Consider the following 7,574-nt stretch of genomic DNA (forward strand, 5'->3'; position numbering starts at 1 on the left):
TTGGGATGTCTAGATGAAAACACTTAATTTTTCTCTACAAGGGCCTGATATCCACTTACGAGGACATTATACTGCCACTGTTCTATCAAAATTTAAAACCAATGTCCTCATATGTGGATCTCATTTGTCTCAGAAACAAAAATTAAGTAAAAAAAAAAAAAAAATCTGGTAATTCTTTGGTTTTACATTCCTCAGGTCCCAATCAAGGATAGCAAAGAAAAATTTAAAATGCATGCCATGAAAGAGTTCGGGTGTTAGGAGGTTAAATTAGCCTAAACATAGATTCTTAGCTAGCCACCACATCATTATGAGCCCAAATACTATTGGATACACAACTGGTGATTTAGCACGTTAATCTCTCTTTTTTTTCTTCTTTTTTTTTAACCTCAGATCTGTGAATATTTAAGGACCTTTCTATTCTGTCATAACACCCAGCAGTTCTTTCTTGTCTTCTGCGATGGAAATGAATCTGAGACATCTACATCAAGAAAAAATGAATTTAATCTGTATGATTATTGCTGTACTGTAAAGAGGGCATCCTGAGCTTTATACTGATACCACATTTTTGGGGGTTTGACAAACAACATGGACTTTCTTCTCAAGAAGATAAGCATTGCAAATTCTTCGTTTTATGGCAAATTAAAGGCACAGTCTGTAAAATGTCACCACTACATGTCAGTAGATTGCACATCGCAGTGAACTGAATTATCTTTTCTTACAGCTCTACATTTAAGCAGCTACACTGGCTGCTGAAAACACACACCCGTAAATGTAGAATGCATAATCAGCCAAAAGTTTGGTTTCTTAACCCTTAGATGCACACGTGGGATCAAAAATGACCCCACGGGTTGTTTTTCTTCAAAATCTTTAAAATGCAAAGTTGTAATATATTCATATTCCAGGTATTCCTCATAAAACATGTTTGTAACATGAGGCCATTTGCATTTTTATTTATTTTGTCATTAATTTAAAAAGGGTGAGAAGTTCGGCCATCCGGGAGGGGCTCAGAGTAGAGCTGCTGCTGCTCCACATCGAAATGAGCCAGCTGAGGTGGTTCGGGGATCTGACAAGGATGCCTCCTGGGCGCCTCCTAGGTGAGGTGTTCCGGGCATGTCCCACCGGAAGGAGGCCCCGGGGCAGACCCAGGACACGCTGGAGAGATTATATCTCTCGGCTGGCCTGGGAATGCCTTGGTATTCCCCTGGATAAGCTGGAGGAGGTGGCTGGGTAGAGGGAGGTCTGGGCCTCTCTGGGCTGCTGCCCCCGCGACCCGGCGTCGGATAAAGCGGATGAAGATGGATGGATGGATAATTTTAAAAAAATGCAGTTTTTGTATCATTACCCCACTCTTCCATAAGTGGGGTCAAAAATGACCCCAAGCAGTTCCTGTGGAATCTTCTATGAAACTTTCATTCTTGGCAACTCTGACTGACCCACTTACACTTCTGATGGATCAAGAATTAATTTTTACACAGTAACATACATGATTTATAGTCAGGGCTGCACATAAGTGGTCCGCAGGTGTGAATTCGCTGTCAAAATAAAAGTATTCCTGGAAATACAGAGAATACGCGCTTCTTTTGTGGTGGAGGAACACCAAAGTAATTGCTTACAGAGCTTGCTTCTTTGACATCTTTAAGAGTTCTGAACAAATGTCTGTCCTCCTCCAGCACATCTAATGTACACACACGAGCATTCCAACTTCTTATCTGGTATGTCTTTTATTGTGACAGCAAATGTGCACCTGCAGACCATTTATGTGCAGCCCTGTTTATAGTTTCCTGTGCATTTCAAACATTGTCCTTTCTGATGTTTTTTTTAATATTTAAAGTAACATGGCTGCTATGAGGCCAGCTAGGATCCCTGTGGATCTTGCCCTACAAATGATCCAGGATGGATGGGAGGCACTGACTCAGAATCTGACATCTAAGATATAGAGGACCCAGACTATTGTCTCCCCCACTGAACAAGGCCAGTCAGACACAGAGGAGTCCTCTGATGAGTCCTCTGAAGAGGAAATGGATATTGAGTCTAACAGAATGAGCCCCTCTTACTGCTCTAGCCACAATATTCTGAATTAGTCAGCCAGGGCTTGCACCTGGGTTTAGTACTGTCTCCCCTAATAGATGCATGGAAGATGTTCATGTCTGATAATATAATAGAAGAGGTTCTTACATGCACAAACATGAAGACACAAAGAGAAGCCACATACAGGGGAAAAGAGTGGAAAAATGTAATCAAACATAAACTCCAAGCCTTCATTTGATTGACCATTCTTGCAGGAAGTGAGAAGAACTGGGATGTACCAGTCGGTGTGTTCTTTGGGAGTCCTCTGCATAACCCATTGTACAAGGCCACTATGTCAATTCAAAGATTTAAAGATATTCGCCATTTCTTGCACTTTGATGACAAGAGGACCAGAGCCTACCGACTGAAAACAAACAGCATGGCAGCTTTCCGCTACATATGGGGCCTGTTCCTGGTCAACTGCAGGCAGAAATTCATCCTCAGTGATTGTGTTACAGTGGATGAACAACTTGTGCCTTTCAGAGGGAAGACCCAGCTTCTGCAGTACTGGCAGAGCAAGCATACAAAAGTGATACAAGTGATACAAAAACTGCAATTTCTTAAAATTAATGAAAAAATAAATAAAAATGCAAAGGGCCTCATGTCACAAACATGTTTTATGAGCAATACCTCAAATATGAAAATATAACAACTCTTTGTTTTAAAGATTTTGAAGAATAACAACCGAGTTTATAGCAAAATGCATTGTTTCTATTTGGGGTCATTTTTGACCCCACTCGTGGAAGAGTGTAGGTATTGGTAGGTTGTGCATCCAAGGGTTAAACTATTTACTCTGTTGATTTATATAATGAATATTTTCTAGAAGTATAATAAGCTGTAACTCTCTTTTATCAATTCAAAATTTCAGCACTACTGAAATTGGGTTAAAAGAGTTTTTAACATTAAACATGAAAACTCAATGCCCACAAAAACCACTGCATTAAAACAGTAATTAGGCAACCGTATTTTTAAAAATGTCAAAGCACACAAACCAGACCAAGGTCCGCAACTCTGAAGGTGCCCTTAAACGATTCTTCAGCATATCTGTGTACGTTGTATGACTCATATCCTAGAATCTAGATATATAAATCAAAAGAGTAATGAGTATAACTAATAAAATATTACTAAAAGTAAATTAAACTGTACCTCTTCTTTATCAGTTTAACCCCAATGAAATCGGGTTAAAATTGTTTTTAATGTGAAACATGAGAACAAGACAATGCTGCCCACAACCACCAAAACTGGTGATTGCATTAAATAGTAATTAGACAACCTGGTTTTTAAAAATGTCAAAGAACACAAACCAGAGGGAGTTGCTCATCTGTAAAGGCAACGTTAAAGCTGAAAACTTTCTTCAGCACGTCTATATTCATGGCTGTGGCTGTAGAGCAGGTCGCCTACTAATCGTAAAGTTGGTGGTTTGATCCCTGTCTGCTCTAGTTTACATGCCAAATGTCCTTGGGGAAGATGCATCAGAGAGCCAACTTGCTTTCTGATGCATCCATCGGTGTGTGGATGTTAGATAGGAAGCACTTCCATGGGAAAAGCATATAAAAAAGTGCACTGAATGCTAAGTCAGGGTGGAAAAGCACTGTATAACAACCAGTCCATTTACCATATCGATATGGTAATATATTGTCATATCGATGGCATGATGACCAGAACACCATCAATAAAACTATATTGTAGTGTTCAAATGTGTTTCCTTCATCTGGATTTGTTTTTACCGGATTTCCACATTAAAGTCCCGTGCTTAGCAAGTGAAAATAAAATAAAATAAACAATAAAAGGTGAATCAAATAGACCATTACGGCAAGGCTGGGATGGTCCATTTGGTAAAGTAAATCCGTTGGGCATCTTTGATGGCAAAAGAGCCAAACGGGACAGGCAAAAAAACCCCAAACAAACAAACAAAAAAAGATTTCCACATCACATTACATGTTTCGGTTTTCAAGCAAGACCCAATGTCCGCAACAAGGGGCTAAAGATAAAAAAGAAATAAATAACAGTTTTGACAAGAAGTTTTGTTGTAACGTTTCTTTGAACCACAAACTTCGAACTTTATTAGATGTTGGAAATATTTTTTATGGATATCTGGATGTGAAACTTTATTTTAACGTCTTTTAGAATAGCCACACTGATCATTTTATTAGATCTAGAAGAACTTGGACTTTCAGTAGTACCTCAGTGTTTGATTTTGGGATCCAAAAGACCATTCATACTGAAAAATGGCTAATGACATCAGACTTAACAAGGAAACTTTCCAAACTTATCCCAAAACTGTCTGAAATTCATTTCTGAAAATGCCTCCTATACACTCCTCTGGAACTATGTGGATCACATGTTATTTGCTTTTCCAAAAAGCCCCAACAGTAGTGGATAGTTGAGCACACCCATCCCTTTTTACCTTAAATATCTGGGAATATTCAGGGAGATTTGTCATAGGGCAGCACAGTGACACAGGGTTAAGACTATTGACTCACAGCAAGACTGTCTATTGTACATTTATTCAAATTGTTATGCATTTAAAATTGTTGTAATGTGTTGCTGTAATGTACATAACAAAGTCATAAAATGAAATCAACTACACTCAAAGACTATCCCATGCCAAATGTCTGTCTCAAAACATAAAAATAACCACATTGGCAGAGGTTAAAAAAAAAGGCCAGAAACAAACAAACATACAAAATGCAAGATAAGCTGAGTATAGCTAAAGGAAAGTACAGAGTGGGCCATTTATATGGATACACCATAATAAAATGGGAATGGTTGGTGATATTAAAGTCCTGTTTGTGGCACATTAGTATATGTGAGGGGGCAAACTCCTCAAGATGGGTGGCGACCATGGTGGCCATTTAGAAGTCGGCCATCTTGGATACAACTTTTGTTGTTTTCAATAGGAAGAGGGCCATGTGACACATCAAACTTATTGGTAATGTCACAAGAAAAACAATGGTGTGCTTGGTTTCAACGTAACTTTATTCTTTCATGAGTTATTTACACGTTTCTGATCACTTATAAAATGTGTTCAATGTGCTGCCCATTGTGTTGGATTGTCAATGCAACCCTCTTCTCCCACTCTTCTCACACTGATAGCAACACCACAGGAGAAATGCCAGCACAGGCATTCAGTATCCGTAGTTTCAGGTGCTGCACATCTCGTATCTTCACACCATAGACAATTGCCTTCAGATGACCCCAAAGATAAAAGTCTAAGGGGGTCAGATCGGGAGACCTTGGCAACTGGCCCACGACGACCAATCCACTTTCCAGGAAACTGTTCATCTAGGAATGCTCGGACCTGGCACCCATAATGTGGTGGTGCACCATCTTGCTGGAAAAAGTCAGGGAACGTGCCAGCTTCAGTGCATAAAGAGGGAAACACATCATCATGTAGCAATTTCAAATATCCAGTGGCCTTGAGGTTTCCATTGATGAAGAATGGACCCACTATCGTTGTACCCCATATACCACACCAAACCATCACTTTTGTTGTTCCAACAGTCTTGGAGGGATCCATCCAATGTGGGTTAGTGTCAGACCAATAGCGGTGGTTTTGTTTGTTAACTTCACCATTCACATAAAAGTGAAGCCTCATCACTGAACAAAATCTTCTGCGTGAACTGAGGGTCCTGTTCCAATTTTTGTTTTGCCCATTCTGCAAATTCTGTGCGCCGATCTGGGTCATCCTCGCTGAGATGCTGCAGTAGCTGGAGTTTGTAAGGGTGCCATTTGTGAGTAGCTAATATCCACCGAAGGGATGTTCGACTAATGCCACTCTCCAGTGACATGCGGCAAGTGCTACGCTTTGGGCTCTTGCTGAATGAAGCTAGGACAGCCACTGATGTTTCTTCATTAGTGACAGTTTTCTTGCGTCCGCATTTTGGCAAATCCAACACTAAACCAGTTTCACAAAACTTAGCAAGCAGTTTGCTAACTGTAGCATGGGAGATGGGTGGTCTCGTAGGGTGTCTTGCATTGAAATCTGCTGCAATGACCCGGTTACTGCATTCACCAGATATCAACACAATTTCGATCTGCTCCTCATGTGTTAATCTCTTCGACATGTCGATGGCTGTGAACAAAGAGAAACTTGTAAATAACTCATGAAAGAATAACGTTACGTTGAAACCAAGCACACCATTGTTTTTCTTGTGACATTACCAATAAGTTTGATGTGTCACATGGCCCTCTTCTTATTGCAAAAACAAAAGTTGTATCCAAGATGGCCGACTTCTAAATAGCCACCATGATCACCACCCATCTTGAGGAGTTTGCCCCCTCACATATACTAATGTGCCACAAACAGGACTTTAATATCACCAACCATTCCCATTTTATTACGGTGTATCCATATAAATGGTCCACCCCTATATACACCAGTTAGCCTAATTTAAAACTATTAGCACTGCTTTCTAAAATGTGCAAAAAGTGGCAAACTTGTTTGTTTATGGATACTGGGGATACTGGACACCACCAACACGTGGAAGTGCTGGAACAATTGCAGACATGAAAACCAAGAGGTCTGCTGTTTGTTCTACCAAAACGTGTTAGGTTTTGGGAAAGATTGTGGTGTAGATGAAAATATACGTTTTAGCAATGCTAAACATGTGTTAGAAAGCTCAGTTTTCTATCTGGAATTTCAATGGCAATGGTAAAGGTGTTGTCTACCAGACATTTTTGTTCCCCTAAGTAACAATGTCAGCCTTGTAGCTGGCTAACAGCTTTTGCAGCTGCCTGAACTGAAATTACTTAAACAAAGTTTGGTTTAATATTTGCATAGCTTTGAAACTCAGTCACATTGCCAGCATTAGCACATATTATGTCACATTACAGCTTGAGAACTGAACTGAATCCTATCTTCTCGTTATACACATTCTTTACATTATTTGTGATAGTGCTTCTTAAATAAACCACATAATGCACCTTATGACAAATGGACCAGACATCTTTCTTCAAGCTATTTCAAGCAATTGAACTTAAATGTGATCATGAAGTAAGTTTTGCTATATTTTTGTTCTTTTCCCCATCAGCATTCCAAAGGTGTACTCTACCCCTCTCTCTAAAGGACTCCATATGTCACGGCTATAAAGCAATGTGTTCCTCTAAACAGAGGAGGCTTTATCTTGTGAAATATTGCACCTGCACTCACTGCAGAGTGGATGCTTTTGGCACAAAGCCTCTCTCTTTGTCTTATATACCTCCTGTCTTGTTGTTGGGAATCTAAAGGAATCTCAGGTATGTCGACAATCTCTACAGTCATTGACAAATCTCTGTCTGCAGGCCGGGGAAACACGCATACATATACACGTTTTCATGTGCACACAATAAAAACCCAAAGTTTGGCCGGGATTGGCTGTCATCATCAGCTTGTCAGCGTGCTGCACCTGTGAATGGTAACATGACCCTGTGGCTTGCAGTGCTCTCATAGCTGCCTGACAGACACAAGAGATCAATTTCCTCCAGCGCAGAGCGTGTTAGAGGAGGAGGAAGTTTCCTTCAGACTT

Source organism: Diplotaxodon limnothrissa, linkage group LG23, assembly GCF_057381915.1.
Source record: "Diplotaxodon limnothrissa isolate DT_005_m linkage group LG23, D_limnothrissa_male_GT1.1, whole genome shotgun sequence".
In the NCBI taxonomy this organism is placed as follows: Eukaryota; Metazoa; Chordata; class Actinopteri; order Cichliformes; family Cichlidae; genus Diplotaxodon; species Diplotaxodon limnothrissa.